Genomic DNA, 17,737 nt, shown 5'->3' on the forward strand with positions numbered 1-17,737 from the left:
CAATTTGGTTTGCTTCAAGTTGAGGGTTGCCTGCTGTACCAATGTTACTGTAGGTTTTCAATTGGGGTTTTTCTCCCATTATGGGTGTAGCTTGGTATACTTTTGGACTGAGCTTAAGCAGCTGACTTTGCCAACCCCACAGCATTATTCCACCTTTTGTTTGTAGGGACAAGCTTTAATTCACTTGGTCATTGAACATCTTAATTTCCCCTGAATTAAGGTGTTAGGTAGTTTTGGAAGTTCAAGACAATTCTGGTCTTCCTGTTCACAATGAAGCAGTGAAAGCACTCGCTCCAATCACATGGCGGTTTGACACAGTTGCTTTTCCTCTGGTACTGGGGGGGCCTTAAGTGCAAGATATGGAATTGGTAGCTTGTACACTGCAACCCCTTAATCTTCCAATTGTCTGACTGGTCTTCCAGCAGGAGAACCTGAACACAAGCACCTAACAATGGTTGGTACACATTTGACTTCCTGTGACAAGTCATCTGAATCCCATCAGTTGATGTCACCACCCAATTTTGCAAAATTGGTGCTGCTCAAGTGGGTCAAATTGGCAGCATGCTCATAGTTTGTAAATTCTCATGGGTGCCAATTTTGCCCATGCAATTAGTTGTAATTTTAAAAACAAAGGGGTTTTGTAATTGTGACAACCCAATGAATGAATAATTCTCAATTAAGGGTGCAAGTGTATTTGACTGGCAGGACAAGTGTTCTGTTACCTTATAGGTAGGCTTTGAATTACTTCCAATTTGTCTGACATGGCCAGTCTTCCTTGACATTAAAGTTCTGTGTGTACCAGCGTTATTGTGCTGAGTAATGGGATGCCTGCTCAATTGCCAATTTTGGTTCCCCTCAAAATGGAAGGGAAGCTGTAATGTGTCAGTGAAGCACTTCAATAGGCCAAGTCGTTTTGTCTACTGCCTCATTACTAAATCTGACTTGCATTTTCAGGAAAGGTGGGAACTGTTTCATTTTGGACTTTAGGCTACTTGAATAAACAAACAGATGTATTACTGGTTCCTCTAAACCCTGGCTATTGTTTGACATCAGCTGTAGCAACTCGGACTCCAGGTATCAGTCATTGGCTAGGAGGGCCCTATTACTGTTCCATCACTTGTCAATGGACATTCCCACTCACCAGTGCTGGACTCGGCCTAAAAGGTGGCAGTACTGATGCAGGCGTTCCAATACTTTTGCGCTAATCTGAGGAACAGGCGCTCAGACATTAGGAAGTGACGGTATACCGCTCTGAGCTCCCGCCCAAGTCAAGCACTGCCACTCCCACCTTGCCTCAACAAATCGCATCGCCAATTAGTAATTGTTCCATTGACCCCAGACCCTTTATTTTCTGGCCCTACATAGCAGTTGAGCCATGTGGGTTATAAGGCCCTGTCCTTTAAGTGTAAGGCTATGCTTCATACCTTAACACTAACATTCTTAATCAGTTGACTGCATTTATTTCCTAATGTGTAGTTTTCAACCTGTAACATTTATATTAAACCTTGATTATTTCAATAAATTCCAGTCCCACTTTATTTCTCTAATCAATGTCAATTTTCAGTGTTCATTCTCTGTACTCTGTGTGAACATCAAGTGTGAAGTGAGGCCTTTCTAGCCAACTAGGCCTTAGCCTGTTATTCTTAAATAGGTCCATGTAAAGTATCCAGCTACCTCTTATACGCAGTGCCTTCAAAGTAGTCATACCCCTTGATTTAATCCACTTTACTGCCTGTTCAAAATTGATTAAAAATACTGGATAAATGCAACATGTAAACTTTCATGAGCTGAAATGAAAAAAATCACATGTTCCATATGCACAAAGCTTCTCTTTTTTGCACTTGTTAATCCCTGTTAGTGAGTATTTCTCCTTTGCCAAGATTAACCTGACAGGTGTGGCATATCAAGAAGCTGATTAAAGAACAGAGATCATTACACAGGTGCACCTTGTGCTGGGGACAAAAGGCCCCTAAAATTAAGATGCCACAATTGCATGCTTCCATCACATTTCATGTTGATTGCAGTAATGTCCGCCAAACTTAACATTCATTTCTCTACCATAAGCTGCCTCAATCGGTTTAGAGAATTTGGCAGTACATACAACCAGCCTCAACCGCAGACCACGTGTAACCATGCCAGCCCAGGACCTACATCGGGCTTCTTTACTTGCGGGATTGTCTGAGGGTGCTGAGTATTTGTCTGTAATAAAGCCCTTTTGTGGGGAAACTCATTCTGATTGGCAACATTTATTTGTTAAGCGCATTTTATACACCTGAACTTAGGCTTGCCATAAAGGGGTTGAATACTAGACTCAAGACAGTTCAGCTTTTCATGTATTAATTTGAAACATTTCTACCAACAAAATTCCACTTTCACATTAAGGGGTGTTGTGTAGATCAGTGATAAATCTCTATAATAAATTACGTTTCAGGCTGTAACAATGTGGGAAAAGTAGTGGTGTCAATACTTTCTGAAGGCACTGTACAACTCTACAAGAAGTAGAGGCTAGTCTGCTTCTTGCTGCCTTGTTCTGTGATGGTTGAATGTTTTATATGCATTGTACTAACTTTGCCCCATCAACTACTGATGTCTTAATTTTCCGTATTGAGTCTTTCAGTTTCATAGTTATCATTAGTACACTAGTGCCCAATACTCAAAGGCTTTTGTTTGAGGTATCTCTACCCCAGGTACAAAGCACAAACAACCATGTTTTTCCATATCTCAAGTCTCCCATATATGAAATGGATGGTTGTGTAAAAATGTTTTACTGAAAGGGGTTAAAATGATAAATAGTGACACCACCTAAAGTCAAACCATGCAGAATGATGCATGGCTGTAAGGAGGGTGAGCCACAAGCTGATGTAACCCAAAATTACAAGCTCTGATATTGCTACAATGTGCAATACAAGTAGTCAGTTGTCTTCCCTACATACAAACATGTCTTAACGCATCTTGGAAATATAGACCTGTAAACACAGATACAACAGGAGGAAATAACTATGAATATTTATGATGAATGTAAGCCTTTTGGTAACTGTTAAACAGACAACTGTCAAATCTGCTCTCATTCAGTGTTGTACGGTCCTGCCTGACACAAATGCATACAATTAAGTGTTTGGATGTTGTGGCTAATGTAATCAGCGCTAAGGCAAGCTCAGACACCAAAAACCTATTTTAAGTCAAATGTTGCTCTGTGGATTTGATATGTTTCTTCCAATTACGTTAGGCCCCCCCTAGACTTGACTCCAAATCCATGATGGTGCCCAAAATGGCTTCCACAATAATGTTAAATGGTGGTTTAATCACCTGTATATGTACACATATGACCACTACTTAAGACTATTTCTGTGTAATTCAGCTGTTAGTAATCCAACATGCCCACCATTTACACTCAAATACCTTTGTCTGGATTTATAAAAAGGTAGCAGACTTCTTGGCATGGCAACACCAGGCAATCCAAGCCACGAGCGTCTGAGGATCAATGGGGCAACTGGGAGGCTCTGACGAAAGGAAAGAGCATCCAACCCTGGACTCAGACACCCTCTCCCGAACTCTACAACTTGCCCCCACTGTAGTATAACTTGTGCCTCCAGGATTGGGCTCTTAAGTCACCTCATTATCTAGAAGTGAGCTTTGATTAATTGCTAGCCTAAAACGTCTGCCTGAATCCAACATGACCTTCCACTGGCTCGCTGCATTTGTGATGCACATTGGGATGTTCCGGTGCACCCTGATCCTGTTCCGGTTGAGCTGGCACATTGCTTCTTCCAGACAGTCATGTCCATCATCCTGGGTTTGCTGTAGATGTTTACATTAAGGTTTATTAGGAGAATGCAACCAGAATGACACTCATTGACAAGAAATGCCATCAACTTGCACCACTCCAATGTCAATACTATTGTGAATTTCCTAGAACTATCCTCCATAGGCCCACTCCTCCCACCAGGCAGTTACTAGAGAGACTGGACTGCCATGTCAGGCCATTCAACAGACACAAATTGCTTGTGCATTGCCTTCATACTATTTTGCTACCAACCATAGCTGACCAGCCCATGTGACACCTGAACTGGACAAGCACGTGAAGAATGAGCTCATGCTGTGGTGACTCATGCATTGGTCTGGGAAACTGCAATAATTCCAACATCCCTATAAGGACATGCCATTTTATGACAAACAAGAAGCACCGTAGGATGGTAAAACTTGCTGTATGTGATTATTTATGGAGGCTGGGGATTGACTGGGATATAGGGGTCTTTGTACACCATGTCTGATCAGCTCCACCTCCTCTTCAACCCTTTAACTGTCCATCAAAGCCCAGGGATCATCTTCAAATGTATATGGAGCTGTGCTATGTCCCTCACAACCAAGCTACACTAACCTCCAAGTAACTGGAGGTCACTCTCACATGTTGTCACTCTCCACATTTCCTGCTGGGCGTGCCCCAGTAAGTAATCAATGCCAACCACCCACAGTTAATGTCGGTTACATTTTCATCCCGACTTCCAAAGGAAAATAAAGAAATATGTAGGACATGACCTACAGGACTTGGCCATATTCAACATAAAAAAACATAGGCATCGAAAGGAAAGTATGTGTGACAGCCCTTTCACAGACTCCTTCACAACCAGACACTCAACCATTCCACTACTGGAGTATCCTCAGCATCATTCAGGCTGAGATAACATTCTGGTTAGTCAATGGGTCTCACCTGTTGAGTGCCTGCACCAGTGCCTGCAACTGTTTGAGAAATGGAAACTGATCACCACACAGCCCTGAATACCCTGTCAAACATACAGGAATTATACTCCCCTTATTGCGGCATCTTGCCCAGAATGACCAGCAAGCTGGTCAGGCTCCAGAACTACAACACCTACTGTTAGCTGTACAAGCTGGTCAGGCTCCAGAACTACAACCCCTACTGTTAGCTGTACAAGCTGGTCAGGCTCCAGAACTACAACCCCTACTGTTAGCTGTACAACCTGGTCAGGCTACAGAACTACAACCCTCGCTGTTAGCTGTGTAAGCTGGTCAGGCTACAGAACTACAACCACTACTGGCTATTTTGTCTTCTCACCCTGATAGGACACAGTCATGACCTGCCACCTCAGACTGAATCAACCTTGCACATGTCGTTTTATTGGGGAAAGGTTAGCATTGCTAGAGTAAAGTGACCAGATTTCTGAAGAAATAAAAACAGGGACATTTCCAGTTTGGCGGTCAATATACCATTAAAATATCCAATGTTATTATTGATGAAAGAAAAAAGGGGGACAATTCCGGTTTCATTTATTTAATCTAACAGCCACACTGTGATAGACAGAGAAAACAACTATATTACAGAAACACTACAGACAAGACAGAACTGTCTGATCTGAACAGCCATTCAGTGGTCCTGGTAGTCTGGGTAGAATTAGAGCAGAAGAGAACATGAGCAAAATTTAAAAAACAGACAATAGTGTATGTGAAATACTTAACACAATAAAGAAATAAGATGCTGATGAGATTGATAACTACATAATATACTTATACCAACCTAATCTGTATATTTCTCAGAAGAAGGTATCTTCTTCAGGATTGCTCTGTCTTTGGCCAGCTTCTCCATGAACTCCTGGCAGGGGAGGATGACGTTTGTCTTCACAATAAGCACGGCCTTGATGGTCGGAACAGTGAACCTATTTCTTGCTACTGTCCATATATCATTAATTTGGGAGGACACTCTCTCGACTGGTGCATTACTTCCAGTTAAGCACATGACAACAGACGCTAATTTAGCCAGGTTAGTGTGTGGGATGTTGTTCTCTTTGAAGTGTGTAACCACCATGCTCCATATCTGACTAAGCGTTGTCTCAGATGTTTTCCATTCTTCAAGTGATCCCCCCCTTTAGGAACTCTTGCAGGCCAGTAACCTCAAACAATGCATCCTCATTGATGGTCACATTGGGGCATTTTTCCTGCGTGTGGCTGCTGCCTTCTGGATCTATTCACGCTGAGGTTGCCTTTTAAAAAGGAGACCATATAAATATTTTAGATTATTTGTGTGCTTTCCCCATGCTTGCAAGTAATTCACACCCGTAGTGAAGAATGATTGGGATGTTTCAAGAAAGCTCTCTTTAGACATTGCTCCATTATCCTCCAGCTCTCTCAGAAGTCCTCTGACCAAAACTGGAATGAAGTTGTCATCATGTCTTGCAGTCAATTTTGCCTCAACGTTTCTCAGAATTGCAGTTGACTCCACAGCACAGCGGTCCTGGCCTTTAAGCATCTTGATCATGTCACTGAATAAGGTCAGGTTTCCATGGACAAAGGCCAGCCAATGGACCTTCGAACGTTGTTCACAGGACAACAGGGCATGTGTCTTCATAAAGAAAAAAGGATTTCAAATGGCACATATATTTTCAGCACCCTTTCTAGAGCAGGGAGCATGGACAGCCAGAGAACATCGCAGTGTCCTAAAATGTTATGGTACTCCTGGCCAACAAACTCACAAAAGCTCTTCAGTCTTTCTACTCTGACGGTGAAAATATGAAAATATCTTTGTGAACAGGTAATCAACATCAAGGGGAATCATATCCAAAGCTATTCTGGCTGTGTTATGAATGATGTGGGCAGGACAACCTAAGCCAATCACCTCCCGCTGCAGAGCCTTTTTAACTTTGGTATGGACATTAACCCTTCCCAGCCTATTCATTCCTCCAAAGTTGGTATTTGTGTTGTCGGCAGAGAATGCCACGACTTTGTTTTCCAGGTTACATTTTTGGAGAACCTCGTATGCAATTTCCTCTGCTGTTTCTCCTTTCAATTCAACAAAATCAAGCTGTTTTGTTTCCACAGATGTGCTGCCATCATTTATTTTACTCACTATGGTGTCACATTTTGTCCTAGCACATGTAAACTTTGGCTCATAAAGCTTCCGTGTCAGTTGTGCTGTGCAGTCCATAGATCTGTAACTATGATTGCATGCCACACTATGCGATGCAAAGACACCCTCCTGCACAGCTAAACCATATTGTTCTTGGGAAGGCTCTACCTTCTTGAAGAATGTGGTGACAGAGGGCATACCAACACGGCCAATCAGAGAGGCTTTATGCTTTTTCGTCTGTTGATGTTCTACCACTGCCGTTCTTCCCCCGCTGCCAATTGGAAAAATAGGAATAACAAAAGGTTTCTGTGAACCATTCTATCGTCTTGACCGGAGCGTATAAACGGAAATTCTTTCACGTTGCCATTAAAATGGCATTTTCCGTTTCTTGGCAAGAACCATTGTACCTCTGTCTGCTCTTCTTCACTCTCATTGTGTCACTCTTCTTACTCTTAACTTTTTATTCTCTCCAATCTCTCTTTTCTTCACTCGTCTTCCTTCTCTTTCTTGCTTTCCTTCTCCTCACCTTTTCACCTCACTCTTCTACTCTCCTCGCTTCACTTTTTTTACTCCCTTAATTTTTCCTTCTCTTTCCTCTCCAATCTGTAATAATAAATAATACACTATTAGATGAAATACTTTGGTTAACAGATTCCCATTGCTTGCATCATTTTTGTATTTCATCTCAAAAACGTTGTTTGGAATAATACATTGGCGGGCTCTGTAATCATATCTTTACCTTTCCTCCTCTTTCACTCTTCTTCCTAGCCAGTCTTCCTCCTCTCCACTCTCTAACAGAAAACATTATGCTAATGTTATCCATGAAAATTTCAAATTCTATTTTCAAACTACTTATTATAATGCCAAACCATTAAAATTGTAATCTACAAATAAATATTCTCAATTAATTGTGCATTAATTTAATATAATTTCAAAACATTCACATGCGTTGGATTGGCTGCTTTTTAACCTAGCTAACGTTACCATGACAGTTGCTAGCGAGCTAGATAATTTACTAATTTAGTCTACATAGATTATCTGCTCTATAAATTTAAATATGCTATCTATATAATCATTTGTGACATTGTAACTTACCTGACTTGAAGACGTTTGTGGTGATGTTGTGGATTCACTTTGACACTTACTAGCTTCTGGCCGAGTTTTCCACAGCAGTTTTCTCTAAAACTAGTGCGAGCAAGTAGTTAGTAGAAGAAGAGTGAATGAAGCTGATATAGCGAGTAGCCCCCTCTGTTGGCCAAAACAAGCACAACGCGATTGAGACGTCAACCAGTAGGCTCTGCTGCCTGGTCTTTCTTGCCATGTAAAATATTATTTCACTTTGCGGTCTGTTTTTAACGCACAGTTAAAAACGGGGATATTTCTGGGGACAGGCCACCAACAACGGGGACTGTCCCTGGAAAGCGGGAATGTCTGGACGGAACCCAAACCGGCTGTGCATGTGCGCCATCGTGCATACATTTATTTTGTCCCCCCACACCAAACGCAATCATGACACAGGTTAAAATATAAAAATAAATTCTGAACCAATTATATTAATTTGGGGACAGGTCGAACAGCATTAAACATTTTTGGCAATTTAGCTAGCACTTGCTAGCTAATTTGTCCAATTTAGCTAGCTTGCTGTTGCTAGCTAATTTGTCCTGGAATATAAACATTGAGTTGTTATTTTACCTGAAATGCACAAGGTCCTCTACTCCGACAATTAATCCACACATAAAACGGTCAACCGAATCATTTCTAGTCATCGCTCCTACTTCCAGGCTTTTTCTTCTTTGAACTTATATGGTGATTGGCATCTAAACTTTCATAGTATTACCACAACGTCCACGTCGGACAACACAGTTGGTCTTTCAATCACCCAGTGGGTATAACCAATGAGGAGATGGCATGTCATTGGTATAACCAATGAGGAGATGAGAGGGGCAGGACTTGCACCTTAGCCCTTGGCAACACAGACGCTTGTTGACACACAGGAGCAGTGTGTGTGCAATAATTGAATAATATAGATTTCTAAATTTGTTGCAACGCTCACGTCGGGTGTAGTCAGGGTATTATGTGGCTGACTGTTGTATTACAGGTTGCTTTCCTGTAACTTAGTTACTCTACTTGTGAAATACTTATATGATAATATGCTGTGAGTGGGAATGAGATTAAAACAAACACTGAAAAACTAGTTTGCTTGAGCTATTCAAACAGGTATGGCAGTGCCACTCCCTTGATATACCAAGAGCCCTTATGAAACACTTAAGACAGTACACTACTTACAGTAAAAGCAGACAGGTGTTTGAGGCATAAGTGTTACATAATTCATAATTACAGGTGATTTAACCTCTAAATGTTATGGCAGCCATATTGGATATGACAACATTTTTAATTTTAGGCAAATTATAAAGAATCTGCAATGACTTCATTGCAGGACTAGGGGCTAAATATACAAAGTCCTTTAACCTCTACATGATGGTGTTCCTATATCAGGTCGGTTGAGTTAATGTGCACTAATGTGATTAGCATGACAGTTGTAAGTAACAGCAAGCTTTCCAGGACATAGACACATCTTATATGGGCAGAAAGCTTAAATTCTTGTTAATCTAACTGCACTGTCCAATTTACAGTAGATATTACAGTGAAAAAAGACCATGCTATTGTTTGAGAGTGCACAACAATAAAAAAAACTTATCACGGCAACTGGTTCGATACATTTACCTCTTAAGGTAAATAATGTACCTACATTCAGTAACCTTGCTCTGATTTGTCATCCTGAGGGTCCCAGGGATAAAATGTAGCATAGGAACTGGGTTCTACAGTTTGAACCCTTGCTGTCTCTGGCTCCACACCCACCATCTAGATGTGAAAGTTAATGTATAAGCTAATGATCCATCATTTATGACACTCTATTGTAATAGTCTCAAAAGGAAAACAACCGTCACAAAAAGTGTAATTGTGCATTTGTCAGGCAGGACCATACAGTATTGAGTGCAAATTTGACTTGGAAAGTTGTCCATTGAACAGCTACCAATCAGTGAAGTTTATATTCATCAATATTCAGTTGATACTCCACCCAGATATGAAGAGTAGTCTGGTGGACTTTCAAACTTTGTATTCGGATTAGCCAACAGAAACTACCAGCGCATAGGTTTAATCTACCAACCTCACACCTTCCCCGTAAACCTGTGGTAGTCTGTTAACACAGCCAAAGTCAAACACTGCCCATTTCTACTCTTAACATATGATTTAACCTAACCACACTTAAAAACATGTTTTACAACATAACTTGGATAACTTTGCAATATGTATGTAACAAGCAGAGTTATACTTTACAATATAACTCTGTGCTTGTGGACAATCCCACAAGCACAGAGCCACAGTTGTGATTAAATATTAAATGAAACACTTTACATAAAGGTCACACCTATAGTCACTCCCACAACGGCCAACTGAGTCGTTGATGAACTAGTCTTACGCACAATAGCATGGGATGAGGGCATCTGCCAGGAACACTGATCATGTGTTACACTAGTGATAAGCTGTAGTGTGTGCGTCTGGAATGGGAAAAGTAGCCACTCGTTTACATTCAGGTCCTACCCAGACGAGTAGCATTCACATTGAAAGACTCAACAGGAGTTTGCACAACTGTCGGGAGGGAAAAAGCAACACGGTTAGTGGATAGTGTCACAGCATGTGCACTGAGGATCACCTTATCCTGCAGTATCAACCTTACTGTGAACACCTCACAGGGAGGATCCCAACAGAGTCCAGTCTTGCTGCAGCACTGACTGGTGTAATGACTGACCCGACTCATCACATGCTGCCTCAGGCTAGATACCAGTACTCCACGCCGTCTCACCCTGGGACTCTGCAGCACTAACAGCCTAAACTCAATGCACAGACCGTCGAATTAGGTCAAGTTCATTCAGGAAGTAAACCAAAATGCCAATTCTACATGCCTCAGAAGAGAAAAATTGGAATCGGTTCACTTCCAAAATTGAAAGACCATCACCGCTGTAGTCAGGGCTCGCATCCATCCACAGCCTTGGAGCTCAGCGTCACCACCCTGCTGGCATCACTTTGGGGGGACAACATGCTGGAACACTAAGTTCTTCCTACTACACTGGAATTCTGTTCTGCTTTTATACCAAATATTTATTTGAAAGTTACTTTCCCCTCAGATGGAAAATTGGTTTGCAGCTTAAAACTGGTTCCGTGTTGCAGAATTACAAAAGGGGTTGATTTATGGATGTCAGATGACTAAAGTATATGCCTTGGTGTTGAATGCAAATAACCAGATGAGCATTAAAGCTACCTTAATCTTTAAGTTACCGTTTCTGACCCACTCACACTGCCATGCCTGATGAAAATCCAAATTAGAGCAATTGATAGATTGAGGTGCAAGTGAATCAAACCAAATAATGTAGAACACTTTATTTGAACTTTCCTCACATTAGGACATTTACACATGAAGAACCTGTCCAGATTAAACATATGGGATGCTCCTCAGATGTCTTTGAGGTCTTTGCCCTGTTGAGAGAAAAACCTGCTAGTTCAGTTGTGTTTGACAGAGTCTGAAAATCATTCCATACCTTTCTCATTGTTGTCCTGGTTCACACACTGTCCACCACAGAGGCCAGAGGGACTACTGACGTCACAGATGAGCTCAACACAATGGACAAAGAGCTACGAACCAAATAGACAAAGGGAAGATTACCACTCAAACAAAATGTACCTAAACAGAAACTATTTTGTGAACTTTATCTGGCCACTAAGATAATTCACATCCTTGGCGAAGGAGAACATCTTGACCTCAAAGCGTTTGATGTGAGAGGGGAAGTGGACCCTGGAGTCAGCCACCACTGGGTGGAAGACCACACGGTACAGAGCCTCCAGGTTTCTCACAGCAGCCAGTGGAGACAGGAACCAAGTTAAGCAGACAAATGAAAAAAGCTGTAACCAAAACCACCTTGTGTATGAGGTCTTATGGTGGTTTGGTCTGAATTCTTTAGAAATAGCCTGTTAAGGCTGGCCCTACCTGAGGGGATATACTACAAAGCAGGTTCAAGGAGTTAACATACCTACATATTCTGATAACTTATTAGAAAGATCTACTGAATACAACCATGTTCATTTAGATTGAAATAATGCACTCAAAAAAAAGTGAACATCAGGGTTGGAACGCTAAGTCAGCATTAAATCCAAAGTAACCCACTACCCAAAACACTTATCTGGGAAATGCTCATTTTCATATCCTGTTGTGCCCCAATAAACATGACCAATCTATACCAAATGCTACATCAACAAGAGGCTTCTGCTGAATTCACCAACCACCTCCTCCATAACTACTCCTCTGCAGATCGGAGCTGGTTGGATAAGTGGAAGCATTACAGGTTGGAAATATTTCCACCCAGGCAATCAGAAGGCAAGATTAAGCCTTGACCATACGGCTTACATTTCTGCACTTTATCAAGACTATAAATGCAGTGAAGGAGACCTACTAAATTTATGCCAATGATGGAATATTCGATCCTCAGATCAGGACTGACTAGAATGTAGAGGCCAGGTGTCAAATTGAAATTAGTGCACTCTTACCATGAGTGAGTCTCAGTCTGAATATAAACTGACCGTTCCCAGTCTCATTGGTGAGGAAGGAAAGCGTGGCGGTGACATTGACCACGTAGCAGCAGGACAGTCAAGTATTCTACCATCCCTCATTAGGTTAAGGGAAACATGCCTACACTGCTAGTATTGCCACAGGAAGATGTTTGGGGTGGGGGTACTGCAGCACCCGTAATTCCAGAGCTTATGACTGGCAGAAGATGGAGGTTAGATTATTGAGCAACTGGTGATAAAAGCATACAAATATTAATTATAAATGTTATGATTTGTGTAACCACTGACTGATATTCTTCTGAGTCTTAAGTTTCTGCGTTAGTCTTCCCCTCAAGTTCGTCTGGCAATGAGATTTCATTCTCATACAGCGTGACATTGTTGATGAACTATAAAGAGTAGCATTTACTTTAGGGCCTGTAGAAGGGAAGTCCCCATCACCTCAGGGTTATTGTACCTTCCGGGTGGTGCCACACGAGTTGACAGTGAAGTGAAAGTAGGCAAAGCGGTCATCGCTGTAGGTGGGGCCACAGGCAGGGTCACTCAGGTTCAGCTGACTAGGGTTCAGACTGGGAGCATACTCCACCTTCACCTCCAGTGCAGCCATCGTCCTGTTAGAGAAACACTCTGGGGCAAAGGACAGGTAGTCATCAGGTATCAAACAAATGGTATGCTCCAATACTTGCTTCATTTGAGCTTGCCTCCCACAGGGCAACAGTCCAGAAGTAAAGTCTATGCCCATCTGGCTCTACAATTAGGCTCAGATTAAAGAAAACAATTCATATCTGAACCCAGGTTTGGTAGTCATGTCATGGCCATTTTTCTGCTGTATTAGTTTTAGAACCAACCAGTTAGAGTTTTGAAGCTGCAAGCCAGGGTGAAGTATTTGATGGTAATGTTGTAGGGATTCAGTCACATCCAGTCTGCTCCTGATAAATGAAGAGTGAACAGACTGGGAAACAGTTAGAGCATTCATTAGTCAATTTCATTTAGAATTTTAGCTTAACGTGTTCAGGGAGCGCGTCATACCTCAAACACTGTATTTGGTGAAGAGAAGGGCACTGTGATAGTAATGTCTGAGTCACACTCTTAAATACTGTTGAGCAAGCTCCTTGGTCAGCAGCCGCTTGCCAACCACAACCACGAAGGGCTCCTGGTTGCCATTGTTCAAAGTGAACTGATCAGGATAACTTTTTCCAGTGACTGATGGTGGAACTAAAAGTACAAAAACAGGGAGGCACTACTTGAACTTGTCCATGATAAAACATTGATTTCTACAGTGCGCCCTAATAAACACGACCCTGGCAAGTTGGGAACAGGTTCCAAATACACAGCTGAACACTTTTTGCAGAGACTGCATGGGGAAAAAAGAAAACATGGTTTCAAGTCAAATATGGCATTCACGGCAATCACTGTTAACAAAAGGCAACAGTCAATATAAGTGGTGCATAGTCCTGCGGTACGGCGTACACAAGGTCCTGCGGTACGGCGTACACAAGGTCCTGCGGTACGGCGTACACAAGGTCCTGCGGTACGGCGTACACAAGGTCCTGCGGTACGGCGTACACAACGTCCTGCGGTACGGCGTACACAACGTCCTGCGGTACGGCGTACACAACGTCCTGCGGTACAGCGTACACAACGGCAGGGTGAGAGAAAGGGGCGTACTGCGGCAAGACGACCAGGCCGTAGATCAGCTGAAGAGTGAAGGAAGTGACTCCTTGTTCAACCCCTGCACACATTTCTTAACAAACTATAGTTTTGGCAAGTCGGTTATGACATCCACTTTGTGCATGACACAAGTAATTTTTCCAACAAATGTTTACAGACAGATATTCACTGCATCAGAAGTTTACACTAAGTTAAGTGCCTTTAAACAGCTTGGAAAATTCCAGAAAATCATGTTATGGCTTTAGAAGTTTCTGATTGACTTAAATGTCAATTAGCCTATTGGAGGTGTACCTGTGGATGTATTTCAAGGCCTACCTTCAAACTCAGTGCCTCTTTGCTTGACATCATGGGAAAAAAAGCAAAAGATATCAGCCAAGACCTCAGAAAAAAAATGGTTGACCTCTGCAAGTCTGGTTCATCCTTGGGAGCAATTTCCAAACGACTGAAGCTACCACGTTCATCTGTACAAACAATAGTACGCAAATATAAACACCATGGGACCACTAAGCTGTCATACTGCTCAGGATGACATCTCCTAGAGATGAACGTACTTTGGTGCAAAAAGTGCAAATCAATCTCAGAACAGCAGCAAAGGGACCTTATGAAGATGCTGGAGGAAACAGGTACAAAAGTATCTATATCCACAGTAAAACAAGTCCTATATCAACATAACCTGAAAGGCCACTCAGCACAGAAGAAGCCACTGCTCCAAAAACACCATAAAAAAAGCTAGACTGCAACTGCACATGGGGACAAAGATGGTACTTTTTGGAGAAATGTCCTCTGGTCTGATAAAACAAAAATAGAACTGTTTGGCCATAATGACCATCGTTATGTTTGGAGGAAAAAGGGGGATGTTTGCAAGCTGAAAAACACCATCCCAATCATCACGTAGCACGGGAGTGGAAGAGGGACTGGTGCACTTCACAAAATAGATGACATCGTGAAGAAAGAAAATTGTCGATATATTGAAACAACATCTCAAGACATCAGTTAAAGCTTGGTCGCAAATGGATCTTCCAAATGGACAATGACCCCAAGCATACTTCCAAAGTTGTGGCAAAATGGATTAAGGACAACAAAGTCAAGGTATTGGAGTGGCCATCACAAAGCCCTGACCTCAATCCTAAAGAACATTTATGGGCAGAACTGAAAAAGTGTGTGCGAGCAAGGAGGCCTTCAAACCTGACTCAGTTACACCAACTCTGTCAGGAGGAACTGGCCAAAATTCACCCAACTTATTGTGGAAAGGTTGTGGAAGGCTACATGAAACATTTGACCCAGGTTAAACAATTTGAAGGCAATGCTACCAAATAATAATTGACTGTATGTAAACTTCTGACCCACTGGGAATGTGATGAAAGAAATAAAAGCTGAAATAAATCACTCTACTATTATTCTGACATTTCACATTCTTAAAATAACGTGGTGATCCTAACCGAATTTTTACTGGGATTAAAAGTCAGGAATTGTGGAAAAACTGAGTTTAAATGTATTTGGCTAAGGTGTATGTAAACTTCCGACTTCAACTGTAAATTAAAAGCATTGGTCAACTGATAGCGTTGTAACTATTCAACATCAAGGGATAATGTCAAGTACATTGAGGAATAAGAATACGAGTTATAATCTTTCTAAAAAGTAATGTTGCCACATTCCTCAACTACTACACATCTTAAAATCAAGCACCATTTGCATGTGAAGACGGCATGACAGTCGCTCAATTTGTTGACCCATACCTATTAGGCAATGCGGCTTTGTGTTTAGAGAGCGAAAAGTACCTCCTTAAAGACCACTGGGTCAGAAAAGGGAACTTCCATTGTGAAGGTCTTCAAGGTGTTGTCCAGGGATCTGTGCTCCTGAACATTAAAGCCTCTGGTATTGCACTCTGCAACAGTTAGCATGCCGGTGGGAAAGGTGACATTCAGCAGCTCCACATCAATGTTGAAAGTCCCCAACTCAAACACAAACACTGGCTGCTCAGCGTCCAAGGGCGTGTCTGTTCATTGGCACAAAATAAATCATTTAAAATGCTTAGCAGAAACCTGCATTTTGGGGACAATCCCACCATGTTTCAGTACATTGTCTACCTTTTAGTGCCTAATGAACAGGACCCAGCATCCCAACAGCACCTTGTAACTAAACCTTACTCAGTTGCGAACTTGTGGAGGCCTGGCCAGAGGTGTGGTGATAGGGAGGAGGACTTTGTATCTGTTGTCCTTGTTTGCATCCTCCTCAATCCACAGCAACTCAAGCATGGACTCAATGGTGTAAGTGACGAAGTAGTGGTCATCCTGAATATGGCTCGGTTAGATAGTCAAGTGATCATTTAGTAATATTGCTTGATAAGATATATTTTACACAAGACAGGTTTAAGAGTTTTCCCCTGAAAGAAGGCAAAGGGAGAAGTGTTACTGCAAAGCACTGACAAGTGCGTCACTGACTGAAAAGTAGTATTTTCTGGCAGCCATTTCCTCAGCGTCCAGTCTCTTGGCATCAATCCCCATGTATACGTCCAACATGGTGAAGGCATCAGAGGAGATCAGTGGGTCTAAGTGCCTGGGCATGTACCAGGTGATCATTTCTGGGGTGAAGGCCACTGCCCCTGCATTGAAACAAGATGCCAAGCACATCTTCAGTTGACCAGGGAACCTTGTAGCAAATTAAAAATGTGCCCTTTCACAAATTCAGGTAGTTCTTTGTTTCAAAACTCCCAACTGAACACTACCTAGGTAGACCAAGCAACAAATGAATGTCGTGGCATTAGTTCACTCAACCTGGTGTTGTACAATCAGCAGTGGCATCTATTCGAGTCACCAGCCACTTCTGCTCAAAGGTTGAGATCAGCCTCATCGGAACCCCAGCAACCTGTTCAGGGGGCAACTACACCAGGGCTGTGCTCAGTAGGGCACTGTGTAGTAAAATGTTGCACAGAGCGAAAAACTTTGACAAGTTCAGGTAGGGCCACTTGGTTTCCAAACGTTTGCTCTACTGAACACAACCCAGTCATAGAAAACATAGGGGGATAAACAGTTAGCTCATGGAGGAGGTGGAGAAAGTCTGCTTACATCCTGTAGATACGTCTCCTCTGCATTATCAGGGCTCCTCAACACTAGCTGTGTGGGAGTGTTGCCTATTGCATAGCCCTTTCTTTGGAGCTCACCCACCTTCATTACCTTCTTGCTAGGACTGAAGACCACTGCTGTCATGCATCCTGAAGCAAGATCCTGTTTTAGGAAATGGAAACATGAATTAACCAAGTTCTTACTAAAGGCAAACTGTTCGGTGCCAACTTTTTGCAGTGGAATTAAAGAAACGTGGCTACCTCAGCACCTCTGAGGTTGCCGCTCCTTGCCTCAAGCTCAAGGACGGTTTGGAATACTGGAATACTCCTGACCTACACCTAGGGGAGAAAGGCCATTACTCCCCATAGAGTATATGGCAATATATTCTCCCTCCCATACAATAGGAAATAGGAAACTAATTTCTTAATAGTCTTGTCAATTTTTAAAAAAACGCAATGAAGAGCCAATGTTCCTCTGACTATATTCTGTAAGCAATTTGAGGTGGTGAGTGAAATCAAGAACAGTT

The 17,737-nt window shown here is 42.1% G+C and overlaps 1 long non-coding RNA gene and 1 pseudogene across 1 annotated transcript; both read right to left on the reverse strand.

Moving 5' to 3' along the window:
* Positions 1–5,274: 5,274 nt before the first annotated feature.
* On the reverse strand, positions 5,275–8,063 carry LOC149981392 (uncharacterized). The gene is made up of 4 exons (XR_016482771.1): positions 7,955–8,063; positions 7,599–7,650; positions 5,534–7,462; positions 5,275–5,400 (listed from the first exon to the last, which is right to left on the reverse strand). It is a non-coding gene; the product is annotated as an uncharacterized LOC149981392 (long non-coding RNA).
* Positions 8,064–12,768: 4,705 nt separating this feature from the next.
* On the reverse strand, positions 12,769–17,355 carry LOC149981393 (uncharacterized; annotated as a pseudogene).
* Positions 17,356–17,737: the final 382 nt, after the last annotated feature.

The sequence above is a fragment of the Oncorhynchus mykiss genome, chromosome 8 (genome assembly GCF_057628025.1).
Source record: "Oncorhynchus mykiss isolate SJ-2025 chromosome 8, ASM5762802v1, whole genome shotgun sequence".
Lineage (NCBI taxonomy): Eukaryota > Metazoa > Chordata > Actinopteri > Salmoniformes > Salmonidae > Oncorhynchus > Oncorhynchus mykiss.